The sequence below is a fragment of the Halichoeres trimaculatus genome, unplaced genomic scaffold (assembly GCF_033239565.1).
Source record: "Halichoeres trimaculatus isolate MK-OKI-2021-1 unplaced genomic scaffold, fHalTri1.1 fHalTri1_scaffold_8, whole genome shotgun sequence".
In the NCBI taxonomy this organism is placed as follows: Eukaryota; Metazoa; Chordata; class Actinopteri; order Labriformes; family Labridae; genus Halichoeres; species Halichoeres trimaculatus.
Genome location: NW_027437186.1, coordinates 1,438,876 through 1,458,465, shown reverse-complemented (window position 1 = coordinate 1,458,465; position 19,590 = coordinate 1,438,876). Strand labels below are relative to the sequence as shown.

The following is a 19,590-nucleotide window of genomic DNA, read 5'->3' as shown; positions in this document are numbered from 1 at the left end:
GCCAGACACCAACTTCTACAATGTAAGATTTTACGCAGGAGACACTTCACTAATGTGAGACTAGCCAAAATCTATCCTGATAGAGACGACTCCTGTAACAGGTGTAAACTGTCTCCAGCAGACCCACATGCATATGTTTTGGTCATGCACTAAACTGACTGATTTTTGGGGAGCCATTTTTGATACGTTAGGGAAAGTCCTTGGCTGCACTGTGAACCCCGACCCTCTTGTTGCTCTTTTTGGACTGCTTCCATCCTCTGGTTGGTCAAAATCTTCATATTGTATTTTTTGCCTTTTCTACCTTGCTAGCAAGTGGGCTCATTCTTCTTAAATGGACTCATTTATCCCCACCTACACAAAACAGATGTATTCAAGAAATTTTACATTGCATGAGACTTGAGAAAATTAGATTCTCCCTGAAAGGTTCCGTTAAGACCTCCCATGAAATCTGGCAACCCTTTTTACTTCATATAGATACCCTATCATTGAGGCTGAAAACCTATGAACTACTGACTTGCTGATTTTGTTTATGTATTTTCTTATTTATTTATTTATTTTCATAATTTGAATATTATTACATACTTAAATGCATATTTCAGCTTTCCTCTTTTTCTTTCTTTTTCTCTTGTCTTTCCCTTCCCGTTCATTTCTGCGGTACCACTTGTCCACTTGTTGATACCCCATGTCGATTGAGTGTGTTGTCTTGTCTATTAGTTCTTGTAGTGTGAATAAGTGTGAATGAATTTAATGTTTTTGTTCCAAAATTGTTCTGCTGTGTGTTCCTAAAATGTCTTTTTCTTTCCTGTACACACATCAATAACAGAAAATCGAATGAAAATATTTGACAAAAAACACACACACTATGGCTCTGTAATAGGTTGCAGGTCTAGAAAGAAGTGTCTGAGTAAAATCCTAAAAACAAACCAGCATAAATATATAGCTCCCTAAAGGACCTTAAAACCTCTTAAAACACTTAAAACCCACAGAGAAAAATAAAACTGGTGTTTAGTGTTTAAAAAGTTCCTTGACCCAATCAAAACCATGTCCAAGGTTCAATATAAAAAGGTCCTGTGAGGGTATTTAACTCAGAGAAGGGTGCATCCAACGTTGCTTCCCCTCAAAGCCAATGCCAGTGCCTCCCTCTCTGCTATCTGCTGCTCTTTTTAGGTGTCTGTCCTGAAGTCGTGCCCACCTGTCTCCAATGAGCTGGTTTTAGGGGGGGATACTTCAGGGCCAGTCAGAAAAGTCATTACCTATCCACACACTTAATAAAACACTGCATGCAATAAAAATGTAAAAGACCGACCCTGTCACACATAAACAGATTCTACTACTGTCAGTCATGTCTGTGACTGTTGAGGAGCTGGCTAGAGCCCGACCGATATAGGATTTTTGGGGCTAATGGCGATACCGATACTGGGGGCAAAAAAAGCCGATATCCGATATATGGGCTGATATATATAATAAATTAATTGATATACACAGGATATTTACTGTATATAAACACAAATTATAATACCCATATGATTCAAGACAGAGACTGAACACGATTAAATTAAAACAAGGAACTTTAATTATAAAACTGTCAACATAAGAACTCTACTTTAAACCAATAATAAATAAGAACAAGCTGTAAACACAATAATAAAGAAGTCAAACTGTAAACACAGTAAGTATAAAAAAGTCAAATTGTAAACACGCAATGATAAATAAAAAAGTCAAACTTTAAACACAGTGATACATAATAAAAAAGTCAAACTTTAAACACAATAATGAATTAAAAAAAAAAGTGAAACTGTAAACACACAATGATAAATAGGAAAAATTAAACTGTAAACACACAGTGATGAATAAGGCAAATTTGTGCAAACAAACTAGTGCAAACTGTATTTTAAGAATTCAATGAAAATAAATATTCAAATATATAGTTTTCAAACTATAAACATGTAAACAGTTGCATAATGCATATATCATTTCACAAAGACGAAGCTTACATGACGTTAAAACGCCGTATAATACCCTTGTATTAGATAATGGTTGACGTTTGATTTAACAGTTCCATTAATCTCTGTTTATCTCACGAAAAAACAACTTACACAACGTTAAAACGCCGTATTGTACTCTCACATTAGTTAATGGTGGACGTGTGAATTAACAGTAACCTTAACTCTGTTTTTCTCACTAATAAACAACTAACACCACCAGGGCTTGACATTAACATCGGCCAACCGGCCAAATGCCGGTGGATTTCGGCAGTGGCTGGTAACACCGCCGCTCCCACTGGCCACTTTGGCGGGTTGAATTTTATCTCAAACATGGAGCAGAGAGACAAGCAAAAAGATGACTCTGATGATGAAAGCTCTGAGGAAATTTCATTTACCTCTCCTTCATTGTCATTCTCATTAAAAAAGAAATGATTTTCTGATTACAATCGTTAATAAATATTTAAGCAGTGTCTCTTGCTGCGTTTTTATCAGTTTAATTAATCCCCTTTACCATTTTATTATAAGCAATAACAAACTACTATTTTAATTACTATGTCTTAATAGACTTCATATTTTCATATGAAAGGAGCACAGTGTTACACACAACTTTATCAGAGCTGAATGCCTGATTAAGGACCTGTGGATTTTAACATTGATGTAGTCTTGTTTTGAGTGTTTTTTTAAGTAAACTTTAGCATGTCATCATCCGCTTTAATCATATTGAACATAATTATCCAACAACAAATTGTGGCCAGTGAAAATACTGAGTGGCCAGTAACTAAGGGATACCACTAGCCACAGTGGCTGGTGAGCAAGAAAGTTAATGTCAAGCCCTAAACACAACATTAAAACACTGTTCTATAGTCTATTATGTGGGACGTGTGAATTAACAGTAGTATTTATCTCTGTTCATCTCACAAAATAACAACTTACACGACGTTAAAACGCCGTATTGTACTCTTACATTAGGTAATGGTGGACGTGTGAATTAACAGTAGCATTTATCTCTGTTCATCTCTCAAAAGATGCAACTAACACGACGTTAAACATTGTTAAACACTCTTTAAAACTTACATGAAAAAAACTTGAATGCTCTTCCTGGCATGTCTTAACAGTGTGTTTTTGTCATGGAGTGTAGAGTTACATTGTTGTGCAAAGTCACAGCTGATGATGGAGTAATTTAAGTTGTTGCCGTCCTCTTCTGTAGCCGACTGAGTGTGAGTGGGGGAGACGAGGGGCTGCAAAGCATGGTCTGCATGTGAGGGGGAGGGGCCGGGCACCCAGGCAGTGTGCAGCCCAACACACAGACTCACAGGAGCAGGAGTGACAGGAGCACTGGCGACAGAATCTCCCCAGAGCAAAATTTTTATAATCGACTACTAATTTGGCCGATGTTGATTATTCTGTGACAGGCTATAATTGTGGCTCTAGAGCTGACTGTACCCGGCGTACCACTGGTACTGAGCAGGTTATTTTGACTTTTTTTCTAGTCCTTTAGACTTTGATCTCAAATAATTTTTTTACTGTATTCTTGACATTTCAACTTTATTCCCATCATTTTGACTTTAATCTTGAATTTGTTTTTCAACTTTATTCTAGTCATTTCCACTTTGAGCTTGAAATTTCAATTTTATTCTCATCATTTTGACTTTATACTGCATTCCATTTGTATTCGGAAGTCAGAATTTGTGAGTTCCAGGTGGGAACGTCCAACAGGAACAGCTACCGAGGTCAGAATTTCAGACTTGTAAGTTGGAGCACCCACACCAACCCTGAGTTCCCAGTAGGAAATTCTGAGTTCAGTTGTACAATGTAAATAAGCTTCTATTATATTCTTTTTATTTTAGAATTTCTGACTAGTGTTTGTTGTAATTAAGCAGCTTTGTATACATAGTATCATTCGATGTTTATATACAGAAATACTACTGTCATGCCAAGTTTTTCCGACTTAGCAACTGGAACGCTGAGCCTTGGAGATGACACCCCACTCCCGACTTCCAGCTCCGAGTACATATGGAATGCAGCAATAATCTCGACATGCCCAAAATTATTTTCTCCATCCCAAATGGCCCTAATCCGCTTCTGTAGTTTTTACAGACTGCACACCAGATTTGCTTTGCATGAGGTAGAGATGATAACCAAATGTATGGAGCTGAGTCAAGGCCAAAAGTTTTGTAATTAAAAAAAAAAAAATCATTAAAAAAAAATTAAAACAATTTTTTTTAGTTTGATTCTGTTTTAGAAAAGGAAAATAAAACAATCCTGATTTTAAAAATAAATAACACACTAAACCAAAACAAGAAAATAGGCAAAAAGAAATTATTTTTCAATCCAAAAATAGTCTTGATTCGCCTCTTTAATATTTTTAAACAAATCAATTCAGTTTTTACTCTTGATTTTTTTTTACATTTGAGGTGTTTGTTTTTCTAGGTGCAATTTTCTTTTTTATAAAATCTCCCTCAGTCTGTTTTTTTTTCGCATTCAAATCTTCATTTTGGGTTTCAGATATTTTTTTCACTTTCGGATTGATTTTTTCTTCAGATTCAAACTTTTGGCCCTGTTTTGGCGTGGGGAGCTTGGTCTTGACTGAGAAGAGTGTGGGATTGTGAGTGACGGCATCAAAGATGGCTCAGAGTCTTCCTTGGTGATGTTGTTTTCAGGAAACGTAGGTACTTAAAGAGATATGACTTGTCCCTTTTCTGTACAGTGTATTAGCCTGATTTGGGGTCAATGTGAGCTTTTAAGAGCTTTTCAAGACCGCCCTTGGCAGCTAGCTATCTATAAATTCCATAAAAAATTTCAGATTTTTTCTGTAATTGCCCATACCATAAAAGAAAACAAGCTTTTGTATTGAATGAGCAACACAGCGCAGAGCTACTACGCGGAGAACAATGGCATCTCTTTTACTGGGGCAACCTGTTGGTTCAGACACACAGGTAAGAAATGCTATTCTTTGAAGAGGTGCTGTGAAAATTATTTTAAATTTTGTTTTTATGTGCAAATGCATTAAGAAGGTGTATGGTTCCCATGAACTAGCCAAATGCTATTAGCAGCTGTTAACGTTGTTGCCCCTTTAGTGTACAGTTGTAACTTCAGCCTTCAGTTGTCACTGGTCATTTATTTATTTTTCAGCTAGAATGTGGACTACAACTCGACAGTGGCTGCAGCTGCACAAAGCCTGATCAGTGCACTCACACACAACCTCACTCAGGAATGGCAAGGGCAAAGAATAATGCAGGAACAGGGATCACCCTCTGTAGGACAGGAGATGATCAGGGCCCGTATTCATAAAGCATCCTAAGGCTAAAAGTAGCTCCTAGTGACGTCATTCTTAGAAAAAACGTAGAATCCCTCAGATTCTAAGATTGTTCTTAGAATTTTTCCTCCATTAGACAAAAAGTTCTTCACAAAGCATCTTAAGCCTTAATAGAGCTCCTAAGGTGGAAAACTGTTTGGAAGAGGGAGGAGGACATTTAACAAGCCTCAAGGCTGTGTAACGCTTTCCGTACAAACGTGACACACGGAAATGAGATGCACAAGATCTGCGCGAGAGAACGCGTGAGGCTTTAAAGTGATATGCCGGGATGGAACAAGTTGGGTCCTATCACAAGGTTTAGGGCAGAAATTACCCCTACAGCAGTGATTTTGTGCAGCAGAAGCCCAGAGTGCTTGCACCAAACACCCCCTCCCTGCTCGTCTGCTGGTTTCCTCTGCACTCAGACGGGGCCATTTTTTACTTGACCAAAAACACAAATAAACAGACTCCCACCGAAAAAATCTATCGGTCTACATTCACGCTTTATCTAGAGAATTTTCAGCGCGTTACTTTCACACCGCTAAATAAGGCTTTAGTTCTCATCGTGTCTCTTCGTCCTGGCAGACTACCTGCGTTTGTTTATATCTGGAATGCCGTGCGCGCGGACTGATACACTAAGGGGCGAGCGGCTTGTAGCCAGCTGTGGCTCTGCAGCGGAGGTAGCGCCGTTTTTACGACACGATTTCTAGTGTGCGCGGGGCGGAAATTTTCCACATGAAAGGGACTGTGCAAGGGGGCGTAGGTGCGAAAATGACGTCATTCCTCTGCATTAAGCTGCGCGGACTCTGTGGATGCACCAAGCGTAAATCAGCCTTAAGAGTTAACACAGATATTGATGTCGGACTTTCCCAACACGCTGACCACAGTTTCTGCCACCTGAGACAGCTGTTAATCTGCTGATCCACCCCCTAAACAATCTGGTTAATGAGCACATGAAATTCTTTAACATTCATAAAGTTATTAATATCGAAGACACCAATGTTTTACCCTGAATAGTGCTGTGTCACTATTAATTTAGCTGAGTTTTATCAGCATGATACAAAATGAATGTCACAATTCACCCCCCCCCCCCCCCCCCCTCCAACATTGTCAAGCACACGTCCTCACTAAGGCTGTGTCCGAAATCTCTCCTTATTCACTATATAGTGCACTATATAGTGAATACGTCATTTTGTAGTGCTGTCTGAAATCTGAGTAAGCATGGTCAATCACTATATAGTCCATTCAATGTATCCCACAATGCATTTTGTAAAGTAGTGTATTAGAGATGCTCACTATATTAGCAATATATACCATTATGAGTTTAAACTGAAGGAATGGCTGATTACATGATTAGTGATTACTGATAACATGAAAAAACTTTAAAAACTGTCAGAGAATGACACCAAGCTCTCTGTTTAACTTTCTGACGAACGTGTCTCACAACTTCGTGCAGAGAAACAAACAACACAGACGTTAGCCGCTAAACCGTTCATTGCGAGTGATGCATTCACCGGACTTTGTAATTCTCAAATACAGCATAAGTTGCTGTGCAAATATATGGTTTATGAATTTTATAAATAATGTGTGATAAGTTATTCTATTATATTTGGCTGTTGCGGAAAATACGCCAAGTATAACATTAGTTATCACTGAAATAAAAACCGTTTTGCAGTGTTTGAGAAGAATAATAACTGTAAATCCCCAGCAGTCCATGAGCGATGTGAGTGTAATTACGTCACTGTTAGCGGTTGGTGAGTGAGTAGTGTCGGAAATGTTGTTTTAATTTAGCTGATGTAGTGGACTATATAGTCCACTAAATCTAATGCACTATATAGTGAGTAGTGAGTAGAGAATGAGTGAATGATTTTGGACACAACCTAAGATAAAAGTTTCCGTCTCCTTGCTCAGAGTTGCTCTCAGAACCTTCCTGAATCACTCTTAAGCTAAAACTCCTTGCTAGGACTTTTTAGTTAGGAGCTCTCTGAAAGGATTCTGAGAACCTTTGTGAATATGGGCCCAGGTTATCTGTGTGTGTGTGTGTGTGTGTGTGTATATGTGTGTGTGGCCCAATCCCAAACCGCCCCCTACACACTCTCCCTACACACTAACCCTCCGTTTGCGCGTTCTCGCGGAGGGTCCGCCACATTAAGGGCCATCCCAAACCACGTAGTGCGGAGGGGGAGTGGACTGTTCAGCCCTTCAACAGCGAGCCTGCATCGATGCTCACTTTGACAGGAAGTGCAACAGCGAAATAGAGGAGGAAACAAGTGCCACATGTGTAAAATATGTTCCCCACACCTCTATCACACTAACAGAAACTCACAAGAAGCGTGGTTTAGAGAGATTAAACGAAACAAGCAAATCTTACTCTATGCTGACGTTTGATTTGATCATTAAGCCCTGGCACCTAAAATGTGAGCAGTTTGCAGTATTAATTCATTTGTTTAACTGGAAATGTCAGATGGTGATAGCATTGAAAGACATGTGGGATCACTTCAAATTATTAAGAGTATAATATATCTCCTGTCATTGAAACGGCCTCCGATTGTATGATTGTAAAGAGGAAGGAAAACGAGACAGACGGTGCAGCTCCAAACAGGCAATGATTCTCATTTCACACACGCAGTAGGCATGGGAGCAGGTATCTGCCCTATCCCAATGAAATCCACATGTTTCACTGTTATCTCTGTGTCAATCTAAGCGTATTTTGGAAACATACAACCTTATCAACCCTGGACAGCGATATAGCGACTCGCAATCTGTGCCACAACGTAACATTCATTCACGGGGAGCGTCTTTCTGTTTCCATGGCGACAAGGTTTTCCGTGTTCCGGTGAAGTGAAGAGGGCCTCCCATTCCTGCCGGTAATGGTTATACCCTCCCCCTTCAATTGAAGTGCCCTCCACAGCCAGGAGTGTGACTTCATTTGAAGTGACACTCGGTAGTGAAGGGGTAGTGTGTAGGGGGTGGTTTGGGATTGAGCCTGTGTGTGATTTGAGTAACTAATATTTTATTTACAACTTTATGATCATGTTTTAAATTATTTTTTTGTATTTTTAGTATAGTATGGTAATAGTATTTTTATATTTCAAATTCAGATTTTATAATTCAAAATCAGATCCCTCCCGTTTTTTTCACAGGAACTCTTGTTCTGGAAAGCGAAAGATACAGAGTTTGAAAGCCTATGGCACAGCATCTAAAAATTCTGAGGCCTTATACGATTTTGGATAACTGTTAAACCTGATTTTGGAGATAACCCCAACCTCCTCTGAAGAGTTTGGCCTTGCCCAGGCTGGTCTTGGGAAAAAGGCATGCCAACATGTCCAGGGATATGGGCCATGAAGAGGTGATGTATTAAGAAAACCATAAACCATAAAACGTGTATAATTTGAAAATGTCATTAAAGGAATAGTTCAGCTTTTTTGAAGTGGGGTTGTATGAGCTCTATGTACTGCTTAGTGGAGGTTTACTTTTCACAGTTCAGAAATGAAGTCAGCACACTAAATGTCCTTTTACAGCTTTTGTGTTGTGACTGCTTGTCTAAGGAATGGATCCAGGCCCACGCAGTGGTTCAGGAGTTGGAAGCCACCAGCTAACTGTATTATTGCCACTCTCAGATTCACCTACACCCACTTGTGCCAAGTTTCAAACATCCATACTGCACTTCCAGTTACCGCTGTCAGGCATTTCAAAAGAAAAGCACATGCTTTACCAAACATCACAAGATAAAGGTGCTTACAAGTGGATGGCTACTCTGCAAGCCTGCAGGTAATGCAACACCGATTAGATTAAAATGTTGGAAACAACCGCTACTTTAATTATACAATTTATGTCATATTTCCAGGTGGTCAGTGCGAAAGAAGACCAATCACGATTCCCCCTGATTCTAGTGGTGTCAAGGGGTGTGTCTCATTACGCTAATTTCGTGCCTCCTCCATCCTATCTCCTCCGCAGCACCGGAAGTACTTTCTTAGTCGCCATTTTGAAGACTGTCCCAAAGCAGTAATTGTACTTGGAGGAGAGAGGATGGAGGAGACTGATCGGAGGAGCTATGATCGAGGAAACATGAGAGCTGGCTTTGCGGAAGTCTTTTCACTGACTGACACGCCCCCATATGGAATATCACTCTCTGATTGGACGCTGCAGTGGCTCAGACTTCTCTACATGAAACTTCACAAACACAACAGAGTTTAATGAGAGAGAAAATGCGAGCTGAGGACAGGTACAGAGGATTGTTCAGAAACTGATCATAAATCAGGTAAAGTGTTTGTTGTGAGTTTAAAGCACAAAACACTGAACACAAATATCATCAAATCAATGTAATGGAGGATTTATACTGAAATCTAATAAATAATATCTTCCTGAAACACAATAAACTGGGTCAAATTAATAAGTTTCAGAGTTCACGATCTAGATAAAGGCTAAATTATTCATAAATAATCTAACAATTATGCATTTTACCGGTCAAGTGATCCTCGAGCTTCTTAGCTGCACACAGGATAAACAGAGTGCAGTTTTTTTCTCATGGCAACGTGTTTCTTAAACTGGTTTAAGGAACAGACAAAGCTCTGTTACTGTGTATGTTTTATCAGAGTTGTTACAGCGCACTGCTGACACACAAACAGCTGTTAGAGCTGACTAGCAGATGATCCAGAGGTGATCAGCTGATGGCGTCATCAGTGAAACACGTCGCTTCATGTGACGTTCTGGAGGAGAGAATGTCCTATTGCTCTAAAAAAGAATCTCCTCCATCCTCTCTCCTCTCTTCATTTCTTTGCGTCTCTCCCATGCATCTCTGGTGGGAGGGACTAAGACTCAAGTGAACGACGCAAGTGGAGGAAGGGAGAATGGAACTTAATCACTTTGGGTGCTTCCCAATGTGCCAAAATGCAGTCTTCTATCTCCTCTCTCCTCCGCGACACCGGAAGTACTTTGTGAGCAGCCATATTGGAGGACATTCCAAAGCACCAAATGCGCTCGGAGGAGAGAGGAGAGAGGAGACTGAGCTGGAGGAGGCATAATCGAGGAAACACAAGTGCAGGCTTCGCAGAAGTCTTTTCACTTACAGACACGCCCCCTTGTGATGTATCAGAGCCGGTTATAAAGCGTCAGCTGTCCACATGTGTGAAACGTGAGCACCATGGAGCAAGATAAGCTGTTTAAGTGTAAAGCCTGGCTCACACTACAGGATTCTCGCCCCGATTCAACCCAGATTTGGTCCTCCCGACAATCGGGGCGAGAATCTGGTCGGGGACTAAAATCGGCCCCCGGGCAAGATTATCTTCTAGTGTGAGCGGTTGAAAGATGAATCTTTAGCCCCACGATCGTCTTACAGACTCGTCAGAGCTGCCCAGATAATTTTTAAACATGTTTGATATTTATCTGAATGATTACAACATTCATTTTCACTGAGGATGACAACAGCCAAGAGAGAGAAAAAGCCCCCTTACAAGAGACGGGACAGCAGACAACTAACGCAGGCTCAAACTGAAACTGAAAAGCCACATTTCCACCAAGCAGTTTGGGTCGGTTCATCTCGGTACGGTGCGCTTTTAGCGGCGTTTCCACTGACTCATCCTGGGACGGATCCCTAAAAACCCAGACGAGCCGTCCCACTTTTTTGGGGCCCTTTCGTATGGGTGCCAGACTGAACCCATCCCCTCTCGGCAGGTGGAGCAACACACTGCAGACGGTTGATTGGTCAAAAGAATCGTCGTCACTTACCCCGACTGCGGCTGCATTTCTCCTGGCGGCACACAGTCTTCTCTGAAACGAAGCTCGATTACACTTTTTAACAGAGAGTTACATGAAAATCACAGAGAGGACGAAATGCTGCATGTCTTCCATCCGTGCTCTTTGTTTACTGAGTTGTGTTTTCTTCTTTGTTGGATTTAATAGCGGGGTAAGCTGCTTCGGCGTTGCGATATTGTTTACCAGCTGCAGCTTCCTGCATCCGGCTTACACGCCACCCACCACGAGAGGGCACAGTTTACTGTGGAAAAGCAAACGGGATCAGACTTAACTGTCCCAAACTGTCCCAAACCGTCCCAGACCGTACTGAACCGACCCGGACTGCTTGGTGGAAACGCAGCTAAAGACTCAGGGTCAGCTGACTGCGCGCTCCACTGGCCCACTCGAGCCAGTTCAATAATGCCTTTAAGAATAACACATAATCACGCCATTTTCACACAGTAGCAAACTGTTGTTTAATCAGTGATGGGTGTGAGATCATGCCATTATTGGCTGATACAGCAACAGATTCACCTCTGTCCCTCTGCGTGCGCGTAATGGATGAAAGGCAGCGCTGCAGACAACTCTGCTTTTTTCTCTCCTGTCCCACCAGTGCGCTAAGCAGTGCTTATAGCAGAATAAACACATTTATTTATGAACACAAAGTGGCCCCAATATAAGAATTAAAAACTATCACTCTGGGCCTGGTAAAACGTGACATTTTTCTTTTTCGTTTATGAACATATTCATGTTAAACTGATCTAAAAGTGAATATGAATTTTCCGTGGTTGAGCGCCCTGTTGTTTACATTATTTTCCTTAATTTAGTTTCTCTCGTGCGTTCAGGCCGGTTTATCCAGCTGTGACGCCGTCATCACTAAAAGACGTCGCTTCATGTGACGCTCCGGAGGAAAGGACATCTCAATGCTCATAAAATGAACCTCCTCATCTCCTCTCTCGTCTCTTCATTGCCTCGTGTCTCTGGCATGCATCTCTGGTGGGCGGGACTAAGATGCAAGTGGAGGAGGCGAGGATGGAACTTTGGAGCTTTGAGAAGCACCCCCTGAGACGCACCCAGGGCCTCCAGCTCTGCTTAGTGGCAGCCTCTCCCCTCCCCCCTCCTTCCCTCTTTTCCTTTTCCCAGGTGGGCATGAGTGAGGTGTGTGGAGTGCAGGCAGGTGCAGGCGATTGGTAATCACCAGACTGGTTCACCAGCAGTCACCTTCCTCTGCCATAAAACCAGACTGCAGCTGCTACTGTGAGCTGGATCTTTGCCTACCACAGTCAGTAGTAAGCTTAAACTCAGGCCGTTTTCGAATTTGCATACTATACTAGCAGTGCCTACTGATTTGACCAAAATGTAGTATGCAGTATGCAGTATGCAGTATGCGAACAAATGTCAGAGTTGTAGGATAAGAAAAACACCAGGATGACGTACTAAATCGGGAAAAATCCACAGTGGGTGCTTCTCAAAGCTCCAAAGTTCCATCCACGCCTCCTCCACTCGCCTCCTCCACTTGCGTCTTAGTCCCGCCCACCAGAGATTCATGCCAGAGACACGAGGAAACGAAGAGAGGAGAGAGGAGACGAGGAGGTTCATTTTATGAGCATTGAGATGTCCTCAGTATGCATCGGACCAGTCTGCTTCGCCTACTGTTACCCACAATGCAACACGCCTGGTCCCATATCAGAAGTGAAAATGGCAGAGAGCGGAGCAACAACAACAACTGGACTTGCAGAGGAATATAATGTAAAAGCCATTTCTTTTTTATCTTTAAACCCTCATCATCTCCACCACTGAAAGTTAATATAAAATGCTCTCTCTGGCAATATATTTGCAGATAAGTTACTCGTGGTTTGTTTATTTTGTACATTTTCAATAAAGTTTTTCTGGGAAAAAAAGTCAGCCATAGCCAACTTCCGTTTTCTCCGAACTGAAGACCAGCGTAGCATACTACAAAAATTAACCCAACTGAACAGTCATACTACATACTGCTTATGAAAGTAGTATGTAGTAGGCACTACCTACTACAAACTACTTTCATAAGCAGTATGTAGTAGGCGAATTCGAAAACAGCCTCAGTCTTTTCTTGCATATCACGCTCTGGATTTTAATACCCTGTTTCCTGTACCTCAGATCCTGGACCCACTCTGCCTGACTCACCTGTATTTTCTTGATTATCCAACTCTGAAGCCTCCCCTGCCTCGCTGCACACCTCCTCAGTCTGCCTTCCTTAAAGCTCTCCCCTCTCTTAGAACGCGGTCACACTGGCCATCCAAAACATACCGTGCCTAAGCACAATTGCCCCCCTGCAGCGCTGTCCCCCAGCTGTAGAGTACGGCCGGCGGTCACACTGCCCCAATATGAACCAGACTTTAGCGGGTATCACAGACGCGCACAGCCCGCCGACGTCATCGTGAAGCATTTGTTTACATGAAGCACGATCTCATCAGAGTCAGCACAATGAGACACAGAGAGCATTGCTACAACTTTAGAGACTTTTGGACTTATATTAAGTCGTTTTTGCCTGACACAGCCCTCCAACACCCCCACTTTGTTTAAAATGACTGTCGAGAGTTGCGCTCCCGCTGATTATACGTAATGGATCACACGCGCTGTCCGCGTGCTTGTGCTCATGCATGAAGTAAACCGTGCCGAAGCCCACCTCTTCGAAGCGTGCCGAAGCACGGAAGGGAATCGTGCTTGAGCACGGCACAGTTGCGGTCACACTGGCCATTCCAAACGTGCTTTACTGCTGAAGCGTGCTTAGGCACGGCACGATTGGCCAGTGTGACCGCGTCCTTAGGCTGTCTACCAAGGTTTCCCCTCTCTCTCTGGGTCAGCTCACTCTCTAGTGTTTCCTAGCTCAGATACTGTTTTCTGTTTATCTTCCTTGAGTTAATTTCAGCATAGCCTTAGTTAGTTTTGTAGCCTCCTGTGTAGCTCCTTGTTTTGCCTGACTTCTTTAGTTAGTATTCTTCTCCAGCTAGTGTTTGTTTACCGTGTGTTCTTTTTTTTTTTCTCTACTATTTATTGTGTCATTTACCTTACCGCTGTTTTAAATTATTCTTATTAACAATTGTTTTCATTGATTGTGTTTTTATCCATTGTGTTTTTATTGATCTTGATTTTAAGCCTTTACAGTACTTTGGCCAACTGCGGTTGTTTTAAAATGTGCTGTATAAATAAAGTTTGACTTGACTTGACTTGACTTGACTTTGGTTGTTTAATAAACTCTTTCCTCCAAATTTTCTGGTCTGCTGTGTCTCTCTGTTGTCCTGCATTTGGGTCCCTGATCCACTCCGTGACAAGTGGATATACTTGGACCCAAATCTAAAGTGTTACAGTGTCAGGGAAGAACGCGGTCTTTATTGTGCATTGTGCATTCAACATGAGTTTGACCTTACTCCACTACCACCAGATGCCATTGAATTTCGAAGCATGCCAGTAGCGGAATGCCCATTGTTCAAAGTAAGTCTACCTTTGCAGATTTTGGCTCTTCGTGTTCAGGAGTGCATGGAGTCTCAGTCTGCAGCAGAAGATAATGTGGTAAATGTAGCTCTGGTATACTTGATTTTGCTTTGTGGATGTGACACAAATTTTATATTTTAATTGTCTGTCAGTTTTGTTGTAACAGATATTTGTGGGTCATATTATAGACAGTAGTGTGCGGTCAGGGGAGGCAGTGCCTCCCCTAGGCTAACAAGAAAAAAAAAAATTTTTTTATAAAAATGTATTTTTTTCAGTTGTTCGTATAGCTAAAATTTGTCATAATTAAAAAAATAAAAAAAGGAAATTGCTGATTTGTCGATAGGAGGGAGGCTAACAGAGGGGACGGACAGCATTTCGCACTGGCTTCATGCTTGTAATGTGCGTTGGAGGCAGAGACTCCGAGAGAGAGGGAGACCGTTTACTTGAAATCACAACATTTTGCAGGTTCGCGCATGCGTACTCAGGTCTCATGCTGATTAACGTGGGCATCGATGAGGCACAGCGCTTCTCTGCCGCCGCAGGTTGTAATACCGCTCCCTCTTTGAGGTCTCGCGATAGTTTGTTAGTGCAGATGTTTGACAGAGTATACCGGAGGTGCCTGGCTTATGATCTTGTGTTGTTGAGATCCGGGTTATTTTTGTTCGTATTTTGCTCTTTCTCCTTTGATGTAAATCCTGTAGAAATGCAGGTGAACGTATGTTTCGGGTTTTAATTGGAATTACATCATGTTAACTCCGGGACTTCAGTCTGTCTCCGAACCGTAGATGGGAAAGCTGATTAACATTTATTTACTTGGCTCGTTGCTGGTAACCGGTGTCTAGGAGTCCAGGCCAAAGTGAGGGAAAAGACTAAAGTTGAGGAAAAAAAGGTGCACCTTGTGCACAACCGCACATTTATTGAGGAAACAAAGACCAAAATAATGTACTCCAGCCCCACACACACACCATGCATGCACTCAGACTGTCTCTCCTTCTGCTATGTCACACGCGCGCACACACACACACACACACACACACACACACACACACACACACACACACACAGCACAGACTGTCATTGCGTTAAAGGGGCAGGGCTGGCCAGTAACAGTTTGTATTAGCAAATGTGAGCAGTGCACCGTATATATAACACACACATAGAAATTTCAACTTTAGCTGGCTGCCTGCCTCCCTCGTCATGGACCTCACCGCACGTTACTGATTATAGACATGTCAAAGTGAGGTCCAGCTGGTTCCTGCAGATGGACAGCCCCTCCTCTGCGGCATAACACAGATTAATTGAAGAGTTACAGTACTTAAAGTTAATTACTGTATGACCTTTTGAGATGCCTGCATTGTATAGGATGAGGGGCAGTATTTAACCCATGGGATCCCTAGCAAGAAACGAAAATTGATTTTTTCTGATTTTAAAAAATTCTAGAAATAAGTTGGGAGTGTACACAACACACTTTCAGGTTCCCTCAAGCATATAGAACACAGGAAAAAGTGGTGTGGCTCTACCCTTTACAGAATCTACAAATTCTGAGACCTAAGATAAGATGATTGGAATTTTTAGGCCGTTTTTGCTTCTGTCACATTTTTACCCACTGTGGACTCATTTTTCACTGCAATGATAATTTATACACTTATATGAGGTCAGAAGAACCAGGGCTAAAGCCAGATGTAGCTCAACAACCTCTCACTAATCTAGCATAACCAGAATGCAAGAAACAGTTCAATAAAGAAAAGCGTCCTTGAAGTTTTCTGAATATTTACTTTAAATCAATGAAAACTGTGAATAACTATGTACAGAACACTTCATTCAAATCTTGGATCAAAGAAAAAACACGTTAAGTATCTACAAGCTCTGAACACACAAACTGTTGCTGAATGGTGCAGAGCAGCCCCAAGCTGAAACATGACACCGAGCAGATGGAAGGCAATTCTCAAGAATTATTTAGCTGTAAATACAGGACATATATCGAGGGCTTGTACAGAGTGTAGAATTATTTGTTTCTGTACGGAATTGAGCTAGAGCAAATGGTTAATTTTCTGCTGATTTACAAAGAGGGCATGTGAATAGACACTGCAAACAATGTTGATGGCAGTTTTACAAAATCAGCGTTCTTTCCCGGCATTTCCTCGGCATGTTGCTGACATCGCGTGTAATACATCAAGGTACCCTTGGAAACTTGAGAATCTGAGGATAACGCCACTTTTTACTGCTTATGAATAGGACGAACCATTTGTACATGCCAGTTGGCCTGGGATCTTCAGGGTTAATCTTTTATTAATCTCCATCAGAAGTTCCGATGCCATATCTGTTTCATCAAATTCACCCCAGAGTTCCTACAAGTTCATGCAAGCCTGTGTGGGGAAAGGTAATAGATAATGTTACATAGTGAGATGCTATTACAGCCTACTACCAATAGAGGTCGCTTGTGAGTTGTTGTACAGGGGTATAGCCAGAAGAAGAGTGTGAGTTGCTATGATAGAAAACCTGTTGTAAGTTCCCCCCGAGTTAAAAGCCAAGTCAAATAATAAGTAAATGCGTGCTTCTCTTCATAAATATCTGGAGAGATTACATACAATATGGGGTTATTTTACTTGAAGATGCAACTTACATTACCCGTTTTTGCTATTCTTTTCAACCAAGATTCTTATTGTACTTTTGTAGAGGAATAGACTATCTTAAGACGGGTAAGGCAAATGCCTTGAGCCAGGAAAATGCAGAAGAAGTCATCAAAAAGTAAATCTGGTGTGTAAATACACGAAGTTATCCTTGTGCATTTGTTTTCAACACAAGTAGTTCACATCTACTGATTATGCTTACTGTTTGACAGTGTTGATGATATCCTGGAAACCAGTGGCGAACCGTGGCCCCAGCCACTGGGCCCTCAGTAGGACCATGGGACCACACGTGGCAATAAACAATCAAACCAAGAAATAAAAACAATAGCCAAAATCATGTGACATGTAAGTTTAGTATAGTTTTGTGGGATTACAAATTTATCATGTGCCTGAACACTGCAACACCTAACACAACTTCAAACAATTAAAAAAAAAAAAGATATAAAATTGAAAACAACAACAACAAAAAAAAAAACGGAGTTTCAAGTAATCCAGCAACCACGCAGTCTTCTCCATTACTTTCTGCCATTTCTCTTCACGTTCTGCCTACTAGATCTTCTCTTTTCTCCTCACTCACTCACAGCTACAGTTCGGCGCTTATCCATTAAAGTGATACTCCGGGATGGAACAAGTTGGGTCCTATCACAAGGTTTAGGGCAGAAATTATCCCTACAGCAGTGTTTTAGAGCAGCAGAAGCCCAGGGCACTCGCACCAAACACCCCCTCCCTGCTTGCAGGTTCTTTCCTCTGCACTCAGACGGGGCATATTTTACTTGACCAAAAACACAAATAAACGGACTCCCACCGAAAAAATCTGATATCTGTCTGCATTCACGCTTTATTTAGAGAATTTTCAGCGCGTTACTTTCACACAAAACACTGCTACATAAGGCTCTAGTTCTCATCGTGTCTCTTCGTCCAGGCAGACTACCTGCTTTTGTTTATATCTTGCACGCTGCGCGCGGACTGATACACTAAGCGGCGAGAGTCTCGTAGCCAGCTGTGGCTCTGCAGCGGAGGTAGCGCCGTTTTACAACACGATGAGAACTAGTGCCTTATTTAGCGGTGTTTTTGTGTGAAAGTAACACACAGAAAATTCTCTAAATAAAGCGTGAATGCAGACCGATATTAGATTTTTTCGGTGGGATTCCTTTTATTTTTGTTTTTGGTCAAGTAAAACATGCCCTGTCTAAGTGCAGAGGAGCAGGGAGGCGGTGTTTGGTAGGTATTCGCGAATACCCGGCAGATGTCAGGAAATGATCCCGCCCACAACTTAACAAAATATGATTGGCTAAGACAGCTGTCATTGTCAAATTGTGGCCGCATTCGCATGAGTTACACAGGCATTCGTTGCAGTTACTGAAGGCCCTGCCTGCCAGAATGTGTCGCTGATTTACCCAGATACCATCAACAGGAAAATTGTGATTGGTCCATTTTCCATTTAGTTATATTAACCCATTGTTGCCAGGACAAGTTTATAAAAAATAATATAAAACTCATTGCTATGATTTCATTGAGTAAAATGAATAAATAAAAACAAAATAAAACAAAATAAAGAAATAAAATAATTATTTAGGATTACAAAAATTCTTTCAATATTTTTTATTAGGCCTTCACTGAATACCTTGAAGGCCCTGAGGGTTCCCCACTGCTGGAAACCATTTGTCGAAGAGTTGATGTTGAAAAGCAGTTTTGTATGTTGAAATGGTGACTGGAATTGAAGGTCGACATCACAAAAGCCCACAATATTCTCTGGCTGATTTTGATTGTGGTCTCTTCAGGTGTGTTTCTATTTTTATTCTGATAGTTTTGGAAGTTATTCTAACTTAAGTGATACAACTGTGCAATTATTTTGTGAATAGGACCGTAGGGGAGATTGTAGCTGCAAGTTTGGCTCAAGGTGCCCCAACCCCAGCCTTTTACAGCCCTTGGACCTACAGTTACCTCGGTAGTGGCCATATGAATCCAATAATTCTCAACAGTGACGCAGTAGCAGATGAACAGTTTCAAGGGTTAATTGACCAGGTATAACCTTGATGTGCTAGAAATGATGAGCTATAAGAGGATATAGAGCATATTGTGTCAGGAAATCTAGAGTCTATCTCCAACAAGGAGTCCATTGTTGGGTATGCATTTTTTTCTGTATGCACAAAATGTACATACAGAATAGAGGGTGCCATTAACTGTTGTCTGGACATTGTCAAGTTTGCAGTCTTTACCATGGTTGTGGTCTAGACTGAAAGACCATTTACAGGCTCAGCAAACCTTTGCAGGAGTTCGGAGTTTATTAGCTGATTTGGGTGTGACATAACTTTACAATAATCAACTTTTCCCACAATATTCTAACCTTTGAGACACTGGATTTGGGGGTTTCATTATCTGTGAGCCATAATAATCAACTTTTTAAAAAATAAATGCTTCAAAAATGTCACTCTATGTGCCATAAATAGATTTACAATTTAGAAATGAGTGACCA

At 41.4% G+C, this 19,590-nt stretch overlaps 1 long non-coding RNA gene across 1 annotated transcript in view; it reads left to right on the top strand.

The window, feature by feature from the left end:
* Positions 1–8,364: 8,364 nt before the first annotated feature.
* The window catches only part of LOC141795406 (uncharacterized), a 106,539-nt gene continuing 95,313 nt past the window's right edge, over positions 8,365–19,590 (top strand). Inside the window, exon 1 of the long non-coding RNA XR_012598594.1 lies at positions 8,365–8,629. This is a non-coding gene — a long non-coding RNA (uncharacterized LOC141795406). The remainder of the gene's footprint in view (positions 8,630–19,590) is intronic.